Source organism: Tupaia chinensis, unplaced genomic scaffold (assembly GCF_000334495.1).
Source record: "Tupaia chinensis unplaced genomic scaffold, TupChi_1.0 Scaffold000542_1, whole genome shotgun sequence".
Lineage (NCBI taxonomy): Eukaryota > Metazoa > Chordata > Mammalia > Scandentia > Tupaiidae > Tupaia > Tupaia belangeri.
Window position 1 is genome coordinate 146,961 of NW_006160055.1, and position 12,001 is coordinate 158,961.

General features: G+C 52.9%; 1 protein-coding gene across 4 annotated transcripts in view; it reads right to left on the reverse strand.

The window, feature by feature from the left end:
- Window positions 1–12,001, reverse strand: part of PNKD (PNKD metallo-beta-lactamase domain containing) — a 103,656-nt gene that overhangs the window by 13,592 nt on the left and 78,063 nt on the right. The window lies entirely within an intron of this gene.

Consider the following 12,001-nt stretch of genomic DNA (forward strand, 5'->3'; position numbering starts at 1 on the left):
TCTCCTCTCAGGATCTTGGGCACGCATGCATACATGCCCGGTGTGAGTTTAAGCCACTGGGCCCAGGACTTGAACCACAGTCAGCTACATGGGAGTCCAGCGACATAGCCATTACACCAACTCCTGGTCCCGACCCTACACATCTATAGAACATGGCTGCCCACATTTGGAAGGGACTGTCTTCTTTTTTTTTTTGCTTTTTGTTTTTAGAGTATTTTGCCTGAGGGCATGTGTGCTCGTGGGGGGAAGTTGGGGGATGAGTGGGTGGGAGGGGGAGAGACAGTCTGTCTCCCCAGGGAAGACGGCGATGCTGCAATCCCTTCTCCTCCATTCCCCTACACATCTATAGAACATGGCTGCCCACATTTGGAAGGGACTGTCTTCTTTTTTTTTTTGCTTTTTGTTTTTAGAGTATTTTGCCTGAGGGCATGTGTGCTCGTGGGGGGAAGTTGGGGGATGAGTGGGTGGGAGGGGGAGAGACAGTCTGTCTCCCCAGGGAAGACGGCGATGCTGCAATCCCTTCTCCTCCATTCTCCTCCTGGGATCTTGGATACACATGTACACACACATACATGGCATGAGTTTCCAGCCACCGGGTCTGGGACTTGAACCACGGTCAGCCACCTGGGAGTCCAGCAACATAACTGCTACACCATCTGCTGGTCCCAGGACTGTCTTCTCTTACTGGATGCCAATTACACGTGTTTTGGTTTCTTACTGCAAGCCCTGTGAAGTCAGAGACCGTGTAGTAAGAAGCCACAGCAAACAAGGCCCCTCTTCCATTCACTTTATTTAGCAAACATTTACTGCGCAGGCTGAAGATGGTGGAGCCCACAGAGAGCAAGGCAAACATAGGTTCCTGCCTTTGAGGACCTTGTAACACAGGGACAGGTACAGCCCATAGACACTGAGCCAGAAAACACGAAGTGGTTGTCACAGCTGGGGACGAAAGCACGAGGGGAGGCCCTACTGTGGCCAGGGCGGCCAGGGCAGGCTCTTCTTTTGGGGTAACACTAGAACCTGAGCAAGGGAGCCAGTCTGGGGGGTAGTGGGACACTACCAAGCCTGGGCAGCCAGGGGCGTGGCCTGTTCTAAGAGTTGCCAGGAGGCTCGGGGTCTCCACAGGTCTGGAAGGGCGATGAGTGTGTTAGGGAAGGGTCGGCGTGGCGGGCAGGGGCCAGGCCACAGAGGGTGCGAAGTTGCTAGTGGCTGGAAAGGGGAGAAGAACATGATCTGACTTCCCTTCTGAGAGCTTGCTGGGCTGTGGTGTGGAGCACGCAGTGGCAGGCAGGAGGTGCTGAGGCATGGGGGTGCTGGTGACAGGGCCTGGCTCGAGAGGACGCCAGAAGAGAGACAAGAAGACCTGGGCCAGGCTTGGATGTTGGGGCAGACAGGTGTGGCCCCTGTGGGCCTGGAGTCTTTTTTTTTCTTTTTTCAAGAGGCTTTTGCCTCTTGTGCATGTGTGATGGGGGTGTGTGCAGAGTAAGTGAGAGGGAAAGTAAGAAATCACCTTCCTCCAGGGGGATGGCCATGCTGCAATCCCTTCTCCTCTGTTCTCCTCTCCGGATCTTGTACACACATGCACACATGCCCAGTGTGAGTCTCAAGCCACTGGGTTCAGGACTCGAACTGTGGTCGGCCCTGTAGGAGCCCAGCAATGTAACTGCTACTCCACCTGCTGGCCCCAGGCCTGGGATCCTGATCTCAGTCATTAGGTAGAGCAGGGGAAGGCAGGTCCGAGGTGAAATGTGGGGGGCTGCAGACCTGGGCCTCTCCCTCCCTGACAATGACTTCCACGAGCGGCCCTGCTGTCCCCCAGTTACACAGCACGAGCACACATTTGGCCCTCTCCCTGGTGCATGTAGCCAAGGTAGGATCCCTCTCAACTCCGCCCCTGCTGCATGGCTCCCCAGTGGGAGCAGACCCTACTTGTCCCAATCCAGGCCTGACAAGGCCCTGCTCCACTCAGCTATCTGCCTCAAAGACAAACTGCAAACCCCAGGCAAAAATGTAGGTTCCTAAAGCTGTTTGGCAGCATCTTGCTCCTGCTCAAAAGCCTTCAGCAGCTCCCCACTGCTCATGAAAGTGTGTCTGATTCCCCATATGAACTGAGAACTGAGACCAAAGTGAGCCTGTGCCTCCTCCCCTCCCGTACAGCTCACTAAAAACCCAGTGCTTCCAGCCAGTTGCAGAGGCACAATGGTAACACAACGCTCTACCATACCGAAGCCATGTGGGAAGGTCCTGGGTTCACATCCCAGGGCTTCCCTGTACAGGCTGGGTGTGTGCACGTGCCCCGATCCTGGCTGCGGAGGTGAATCCTGGATGGACGAATGTGGAGACCCTGTCAGGGATGCTTGCCCTTTTCTTTCTTTGTTGCTCTCTCTCCCGTGTATGCACACGTGCTCCATTTTAAATTTCAACAAGCGTTAAAAAAATAAATAAAGCTAAAACAAAGAACTCTGTACTCCCAGGAGTGAAAGAGTGGAAACCCCCTAAATGTTCACAGTACCAGCAAGTGTCTAAATAAACTGTGACATCCTCAGACCACGGAAAAACAGACAGACTAGAGCAACGGGTTTCAACACGCACAACCCACACACACGATGCGAAGCTAAAAGACGATGCCGCAGAGAAGACGGTGATAATACTTATGAAAAATGCACAAGCATGCACCACCGTCACGTGCAGCGTTTACGGACACAGACACAAGTGGTAAGGGCAGAAAGGCAACTTAGCAAGGTGCAACGCCCAAGTAGCAGTGTTGCCTCACACCGGGAGGCGGCGGGACGGGGGAGATGGGCACAGGCCAGAAGCGGTTTATTTCCTAAGCTGAGGGGGTGGGGCTGTTATTATCTGTCCTTTATTTATGTTTATTTTAAAATGTGCTTGCTATAGAGGGTGAGGTACTCACTGGAGAGAGAGAGAAAGGGAAAGTGAAAAGCACCCCCCAGGGGAGATGGTCACGCCACAATCTCTTCCCCTCCACCCTCCCTTGGGACTTTGGGCATGCACACATACGCACATACGCCCCATATTTCTCCCAAGCTGCTGGGTCCGGGACTTGAACTGCACAGTTGATCACGTGAGATTCAGCCACCTTAACCACCACACAACTGGCTAACCTACTAACCTTTAAAAAAAATTATTCATTAATAGAGCTTGCATGTGGACATGAGTGAGAGCAGGACAGAGGGTGGAGGAGCACCATCCACTGGGTCTGCCAGGCCACGCTCCCCTTCCTTGTCGTCCAGCTCATTAGCTCTTGGGCACTCACGTGCATGCCTGGCATGTTTTGGGCTGACAGGGTCGGGGAATGGGACCACAGCTGCCATGTGGGTTCTGCTTCACTTGAGCGGCACATTACCACTGCAACGCAGAGCTGGCCCACCTCGCCTTTTTCCAGTGCTTGAAATAACTCATGAAGGGGCCCGCAGGTGGTGTAGTGCTTGGGGCGCTGGACTCCTACATGGCCAACCATGATTTTTTTTTTTTGGAGAGATTTTCACTATAGGGCGTGTGGGCTCGCCAGACAGACAGAGAGAGACATAGAGACAGAAAGTGAGAAATCACCCCCAAGGGCAGATGGTAACACCACAATCCCTTCTCCTCCATTCTCCTCTCGGGAACTTGGGGCATGCACGCACACACGCCCGGCGTGAGTTTTAAGCCACCGGGTCCAGGATGCGAACCGCAGTCAACTACATGGGAGTCCAGCGACACAGCCATACGCTAACTGCTGGTTCCTGCAGCCACCCATGATTTGAGTCCCAGATTTGACAGCTTGCTTTCTTACTTTCCCTCTCTCCCTCTCTCTCTCTGGTGAGCACTTGCCAGGTAGAGAGAGAGAAAAAAAAATTGAGAAAGCACCCCCCAGGGAGGAAGCCCTCCTGCTTCATTCCCCTCTTGAGATTTTGGGCAATCATGCACACATGCCAGGTACATCTTTCAAGTTGCTGGGTTCAGGACTCAAACCATAGTTGGCTATGTGAGCTCCAGCTGCCTTAACCACCAGCCACTGGCTGGCCCTCCCTCTATTTTAGAGATGAGGAAATGCAGTGTAGAGAGGTGGGAAGGGACTAGCTCAGGAGGGATGGGGCAGAGATTCAGCCTAGGCAGCCTGACCCTGGAGTCCACACTCTTAACCACTCTGGTCCTACCCAACTGAGGTGGTAGGACCAGAGAAGTAAGCCAGAACTATGTTGGAGCTGACCTGATTCCTTTGAGAAATTTTTCTGAGAAAAATGATCTATGAGGGTATCTCTAGTGACCTAGTCCTACACCAGGCCCTTCCAGAGCCCCAGCCTTAGCTGAGTCAGAGCCTCCCCACTTCCTCCCCCTCCCCACCCTCAAATAATCTGGTCAGAACACTCTCCCTGGACCAAGTCATTGCATATGCAGCAGTGCAGACAGTTACAGAGGGGTAGAGACCCGGTGGTCTCAAGATAAGACCCCAAGCCAGAGAATGGGAAGATCTGTGATCTTTCTTTTCTTTTTTGTTTGTGTTCATTCTTATTTATTTATTTACTTATTTATTTATTTTTGGGGGGAGAGGTTTTTGCCATAGGGCGCGTGCGCTCCCCAGACAGAGACAGAGAGACAGGAAGTGAGAAATCACCCCCCAAGGGGGATGGCCACACCGCAATCCCTTCTCCTCCATTCTCCTCTCGGGATCTTGGGCACACACGCACACGCGCCCAGTGTGAGTTTTAAGCCACCAGGTCCGGGATGCGAACCACGGTCGACTACATGGGAGTCCAGTGACATAGCCATTACGCTAACTGCTGGTTAAGGGCAGTGTTCATTTTAATGATATAAAAGGGCACAGGAGTAAAAACCTGATATTTCACTTATCTTGCATAATAACCTAACCAAACTGGACATGGAGGATAAATGATAAAACAAATCATTTTACTTATTGTTTTTATGTTTTACTTATTGTTTAAAACTTATTGTTTTGGGACCAGCAGTTAGCGTAATGGCTATGCTGATGGACTCTCACGTAGTCGACCGCGGTTCGAGTCCCGGACCCGGTGGCTTAAAACTCACGCCAGGCACGTGTGCGTGCGTGCCCAAGATCCCGAGAGGAGAATGGAGGAGAAGGGATTGCGGCGTGGCCATCCCCCCTGGGGGGTGATTTCTCGCTTCCTGTCTCTCTGTCTCTCTCTGTCTGTCTGGCGAGCACACGCGCTCTATAGCAAAAACCTCTCCAAAAAAAAAAGAAAGAGTGCTGGACTCCCATATGGCAGACTGTGGTTCGAGTCCCAGTCCTGGCAACTTGCTTTCTCACTTTCTCTCTCCCTATCTCTCTCTCTATCCCTCTCTGGTCAAATTAAAATGAATAAATAAATGCATAAATAAAACTAAATTTTAAAATAAATAAAGAAATAAATAAATAAAACTTATTGTTTTATTTCTTTCAGTTAGACTTCTGTCTTTCAAATAGGACTGATGGGGGCCAGCAGGTGGCATGGTGGTTAAGGGCATAGGACTCCCACATGGCTGACCACAGTTCGAGTCCCGGACCTGGTGGCTTATTTTCTCACTTTCCTTCTCTCTCTCTCTTTCACTCTGTCCCTCTCTGATCAAATTTAAATAAATAAATAAAGTTAAATAAAATAATTCTTAAAAAAATATAGGACCGAGGTAGAGTACCCTGGCAAAAATAAGAAAAGGCAAACAACAATGTCAAAATAACAGATACCCAAGACCGAATACCATGTCAGAAAATGTCATAAAGCAACCATTTATCAGACTAGAACAGCAGGAGAAAGTTACTTCTAAATCATAATCATTTTAGTGGTATTTATCAGCTGAGATCTGTGATCTCTCAGGTCTAGGATCTGTGATCTCTCAGGTCTAGGACCTGTGATTCCTCGTCCTGGACTGATGGCTAGGCCGATGGCCCCATGAGTACTATTGTGATCTGGAGAAGAGAATTTAGGAAACAGGAACAGACCCCAGAAGGCAACTGTGATGGTCAAGAGTCACTGGGAGGAGCCTCTGTCCTCCACCCCAGCCCTCTCCCCACCTTGGAGGAAGGTGAGTGCCCCACAGGCCTCTGGTTTCTTGAGCCGGCTTCACGTCTCCTGTAACTGGAGAGCTAGCGTTTCTTTCTGTAAAATGAAGTGCTCCCCATTCTAAAAGAGCAGCTGGGCCCAGAGAGTTCCTGTGACTCACAAGATGACACTGACACCCCAGGGCCAGATGCAGGTTCATGCTCTCTGCATGGGGTTCCCAGCGCAGTCAGCAAGCTGGGATTCAGGACAGGCCTTCACAGAGATGGGCCCTGGGACACGTGCATCCGAATGATCTGGGGGAGGTGGGGGGAACTGGCCGGATGAGAAGATTCTGACCTTCCCCTCTCCTTCCCCCTCCTGATTTCTGATTCAGCAGTTCTGGGGTCCGGAACTACCCACCATTGCCTCACCAAAAAGAAAATACACTTCCTAATTGGCCCTCTGGGACCCAGGTTGGAGACAGAGAAACCACTGTGCACGGTGGGGCAGGGTGGGGAGTGGCTGGTCTGAGGCAAGCCCTGGGGGGCCCCAGTGGGGTCACAGGGCACCTTCTACTCCTCCCCTCATGGAGCCAGAGTGTAGCTTCTCTGGTCACTGAGCCTGATCCTCCAGCCCGTGGGAGGTAGTGAGGGACAGCTGGAGAACTGTGTGGGACATCTGGGGACAGTGTGGTCCCCTCCCCCATGCTGGCACACAGTGGAAAACACACAATGAAGCTCTTCTTCTTCCCCTCCTCCCTCGGGCAGTTCCCAACTCTGGGCAGCTCTGGGAGAGGCCTGAGGGCTTTCAAAGCCTCTGTCCCAGCTGGGCCCAGGGTGCTATCCTCAGGCCACGGGAGTGGGGGTGGGGTGGGGTACGTAGGGTGGGGGCATGGGGGAGTGAGGAGTGTGTAGGGGTGCATGTGGGGGGTGGGACATAAAGTGCATACCACAGAATAGCCTGAAAAGCCCCTGGGGATAGGGTCCTTTCTCCATCCCTTCTTCCTCTGTGCCCCCTAAATGGCTTGACTGGGGGTGCCCTAGGCTCTACTGGGACCCAACAGGCAAGCCCAGTTGGTGAGGCCTCCTATTAGCGAGTGCTTGTAGCTTCTCCTCTCAGACCCCCAGGACCCAACTTGCCCAGCCTTTGCAGCTGGGTGATTTTGCTGAAACCAAACCCGGAAATGCCTGTTTGTGGGGTGTGGGCCTGGAGGGCCAGGACAGAGCTCTACTGGAGCTGGGTCTGCCCAAGGGCTCAACAAGGGGAGCAGCTTCACACTCAGCGCTATCTCAAAACTGGGGGAGCCCCAGACGGTGGAGAGACAGCTGGAGCCCTGGCTGTGCTCCCTAGTGTGCGGGGGCACTTCCCCATGCTCCGGAGACAGGAGACGGCAGGCTGCGCCTGTCAGAACCCAGGCCTGCAGGCTATCACGAGGCCTGGGTCTGCTGTCTCCTTGCCCATCCGGGGCCACTTCTCCCCCCAGACTCTGCTGCAAGGCAGGGCCGGGATTTGGTTTGTTTCTTTTGGCTTTCCTCTTCTCTCCCTTATCCCATTCCCAGGCCCTCCTGCTCCCGGGAGTTAGACCTGTGAGTACCCAACTCCCAAACAAGCAAGACTGCATCCAGTGCTCTGAGGGACAGTGCCGGGGTCATTGTGGAGGCAGAGATCGGGTTGGACTGAGGAGGCTGGGCAGGCGTCATGGAGGACTCAGCCCCTGAGCCAAGCTTTCCATTCATTCAATGACACTGACTAAGGGCCAGCTACGTGCCAGGCACGTTATCTGGCTGTTCTCTGGTTGGGGTCCACAGTGTGGCTCTGAGCAGGCACCTCCATCCCCAACCCACAGAATGGAGTCCTCATTTCACACCTAGGCCTCCGGGGCCCTTCCATATCCCCTAAATACCCACCCAGTTCTGAGCCCTGAATTCTGTCTGCATTTCTACCCTTCCCAGAATTTGGTCACCAAGGGAAGAAACTACATAAATGACAGCATGATTCGAGTCCTAGGCCTGGCAGCTTCAAAAATACACCAGGTGCGGGTGCCCAAAATCTCAAGAGAATGGAAGAGAAGGGATCGCAGCATGGCCATTCTCCCTGGGGGATGCTTTTTCACTTTCCCTCTTTCTCTCTGTCAAGTCCATATGCCCTTTAGCAAAAACAAAACCCATCCAAACAAACAAACAAAAATCAGCCAACCAACCAAACAATTCTTTCCCCTTAGGAATGAAGAGGGGGCCTGGGCAGAGCAGGTAGGGCTTTGCCAGCTAGAACGGGCCACTCCAAAGGCTGCCACCATCCACCATCTCAGCTCTGCCAGACACTCTCAGCCCTGCATGAGCCCAGCCTGGGGCCCCGTTCACCTCTCCTCTGCAGACTGAAGCTCTCCTCAGGGCCTCACTCTGCAAAACTTCTCAGCTGCTACTGAGAAAGTAAGGAGCCAAAAGGGAAACTGAGGCATGGAGCAGCGAGTACCCATAGGAGAGTCCTATACCCCCGACCCCTCAGCTGCCACTGAGAAAGCAAGGAGCCAAAAGGGAAACCGAGGCATGGAGCAGGGAGTACCCATAGGAGAGTCCTATACCCCCGACCCAGACCTCTTAGGCACACCCTACCACTCCCGGGGAGCATGCCACACCCTGCCCCTGTCACAGCGTGGCTCCTTTTATATCTGTTCATGAGCACCTTTCCCTGACTCCTATACCTGATCTTGCTCAGATCTGTGACCCCAGAGTCCGCACCCAGGGCGGTCAGGTGTTCACTGAACGAATGCAGGATGTGGGATGTCCTGATGGATGGTGGGCAGGGTAGGCCTGGAAGAATGTAAGGAAGCTCAGAGGAGCCTGCCCGCGTGCGCCATGGACCCTCCCTCCTGCCCAACCCAGGCTACAGCACGAGCCATTGCTAATATTTCCTGAACACTTATGAGCTCAGCCCTGCACAATTTCTTTTCTCTTAAAGAATTAGTTTCTTTAACTTTATTTATTCATTTTAATTTGAGCAGAGAGAGAGAGAGAGAGAGAGAAAATGAGAAAGCAAGCCGCCAGGTCCAGGACTCAAACCACAGTTGGCCATGTGGGAATCCAGTGCCCCCAACCACCATGCCACCTGCTGGTCCAGAGCACAATTTCATTTAATCCCACAGGAGCCCTACAAGGTTGGCATGCTCACCACTTCCATTTTACAGATGCGAACAACTGAGGCATGGAGGTTAAGTCATTTGTCCAAGGCCACACAGCTACTAAGCAACAAAGCTGGGATTCAAAAGCAGATGTGTCCGACCCTTAGGTCAACAGCACTGTCTCGTAGGCCCCACAGAGCCCCAAATGCATGCGTCTAGCTTCCATCATGCCTTTAACCTCATCCCAAGAAAACTGGAGTTAAGGTTGAGGAAAGCCTTTTACAAAATTGTCACACACCAGTGATGATGATGGTGATCAAAGCCAACGTGAGCGACAGCGCCTTCTCGGCCACTGCTTTGCATGTCTGCCATCTGCCCTGCAGTCTCCAGTAGAATCTGCTATTTGTGGTCCTCCAGCCATCATTTTAATTTGAGCAGAGAGAGAGAGAGAGAGAGAGAAAATGAGAAAGCAAGCCGCCAGGTCCAGGACTCAAACCACAGTTGGCCATGTGGGAATCCAGTGCCCCCAACCACCATGCCACCTGCTGGTCCAGAGCACAATTTCATTTAATCCCACAGGAGCCCTACAAGGTTGGCATGCTCACCACTTCCATTTTACAGATGCGAACAACTGAGGCATGGAGGTTAAGTCATTTGTCCAAGGCCACACAGCTACTAAGCAACAAAGCTGGGATTCAAAAGCAGATGTGTCCGACCCTTAGGTCAACAGCACTGTCTCGTAGGCCCCACAGAGCCCCAAATGCATGCGTCTAGCTTCCATCATGCCTTTAACCTCATCCCAAGAAAACTGGAGTTAAGGTTGAGGAAAGCCTTTTACAAAATTGTCACACACCAGTGATGATGATGGTGATCAAAGCCAACGTGAGCGACAGCGCCTTCTCGGCCACTGCTTTGCATGTCTGCCATCTGCCCTGCAGTCTCCAGTAGAATCTGCTATTTGTGGTCCTCCAGCCACAGCTTCAGGTGGGGGTGCACAAGTGTGGCCCTCCCCAGCACGTCCTGTCCCATGGCCCTCCATCCTTCCTGAGGCCCCGCAGACACACCCACAGCATCTCCACCTGCCCATTTCCCCCCTCCATTTCCTGCTAATGTCCACTCTCCCTCCCAACAGCCTCTCCCCCAGGGGACTGGACTGATTGTTTCCCAGATCATGGAGGGACCGGATCTAGAATTCTGGTTCCAGGCACACCCTTCTGCTCTGCAAATGTGGGGAGCTGATTCCCAAGACAAGCTTGAAATCCAGACTCTGGAAAGCTCATAGAAATACTCAGCTCTGAAGCTCTCTGAGAATCCCATGTTTGGAGATTTGCAAACTCCCAGAGCCCAAGTTCTAGGAATACCCGAAGATGGTGATCTTGGGCATTCTGGTCTCAGGAACTCTGATTCCAGTTCGTTAAGGAAAATTCTATTTCTGCTTCCTCAGGGCATTTGTATGACTTCGACCTTGCCTATTTTGAAAGCTAGAAGTAAATTTAAAAATCCCTCCTCAAACAGAGCTATAAAATTCCCAGACATTTTTATGGGGAGAAACCAATTTTAAAATTCCAAATATGAAGATCATTTAAACATTTGTAAATCTCATTGCTTTAATGTTACGTGCAGAGCAATGGTAACTTGGTTGAAGCATAGCTAGAATGAGATCAGTGTTTGGGAAATCAGAGACATGAATGCCTCAAAGGCGGAGGTAAGAGTCTGCCTCCCCACAGACCCGGCCATGCTTTTCCAGCTTTTCCACCCTCTGGGCCTTTATAGCCCCATTTCTAAGAGTGAGTATGAGTGGAATCCTAGGCCTGGAGTCTCTGGGAGTATCTGGAGTGGTCTAAGAAGGGGGCGAATTGAACAATGTCTTTTCTGAAACTCAGGAAATTCCCAGGCTTAGGCCCTCCAGGCAATCTGGCCTATGGCCAGGGTTCCCACAATTCCCACCCCAAGCATCACCGTCCATAAACTGGGGCTTGAGGTCCTGCCCCATGGTCCCATTGGTAGTAGTGAGGGAACAGAAAGGGGCCCTTGGAAGCCCGTCTTCTGGCTTCTTCCCTTCCCCTGAGTCTCTGTGGTGGAACCATGCTGGCTGTACCCTTCTCCCTACCCCCTACTTCCCCCAAGCCCGCTCCACGCTGGTTACCCGTGCCTGGGCCCAGGAAGGAAGGGAGGAAGGGCTGGGTCTGGCAGGGACAAGTCTGGTCAGTAAACCTGGACAAGGAGGCTAAGTCAATTCGGTCGGATTTCACAATCTAGGGCTTCAAGGGGAACCAGGGTCGGGGGACAGAAGGAAAGAGACAGTCTGACCCATAGGGCCGGGACTCCTACTTGGGACAGAAGAACTACCTAAAGTAGTGGGGAGTTGGGTGGTGGGAAGGACAGGGACGCGTGGAAGGAGTTGGCGGTTTCAAATGCCAGTTAGATGGTGCGCTAGCACCTGCCAACGGGGGCGCGGGCAGCGGCCGACCTCGATCGACCCAAAAGGGACCGTCTTCCCGGCTCAGGCTCCTGCACAACCCTCTCCCCCTTTCCAGGCTGCGGGTTCTCCAGCCCTTTATCTGGCGCCTTTCTCCAGATGCTCTCTCACAGCCGCTTTCCTGGCTACCCTAGCCCGCCTCCTCCAACCCTCCTTCCCCAGTCCATTCCAATTCTCCAGTCCCCCAAAGTCCCTCAGTCCCCCAACTCAGTGGCTGCTCCAGCTCGTCTCCCCAACTCCTCTTCCCCAGGCCCTGAACCTCTCAGCCCAAGTCTTGTCGCCATGAGCGGGCCACGGAGCCCCCGCCGCGCTCGGCGACCGCGGGGGCTCACCAGCAGGATGAAGCCGAGCAGCAGCAACCCGCAGCCAGAGACCCACAGCCATGGCTCAGGCCAGCCCTGCCCA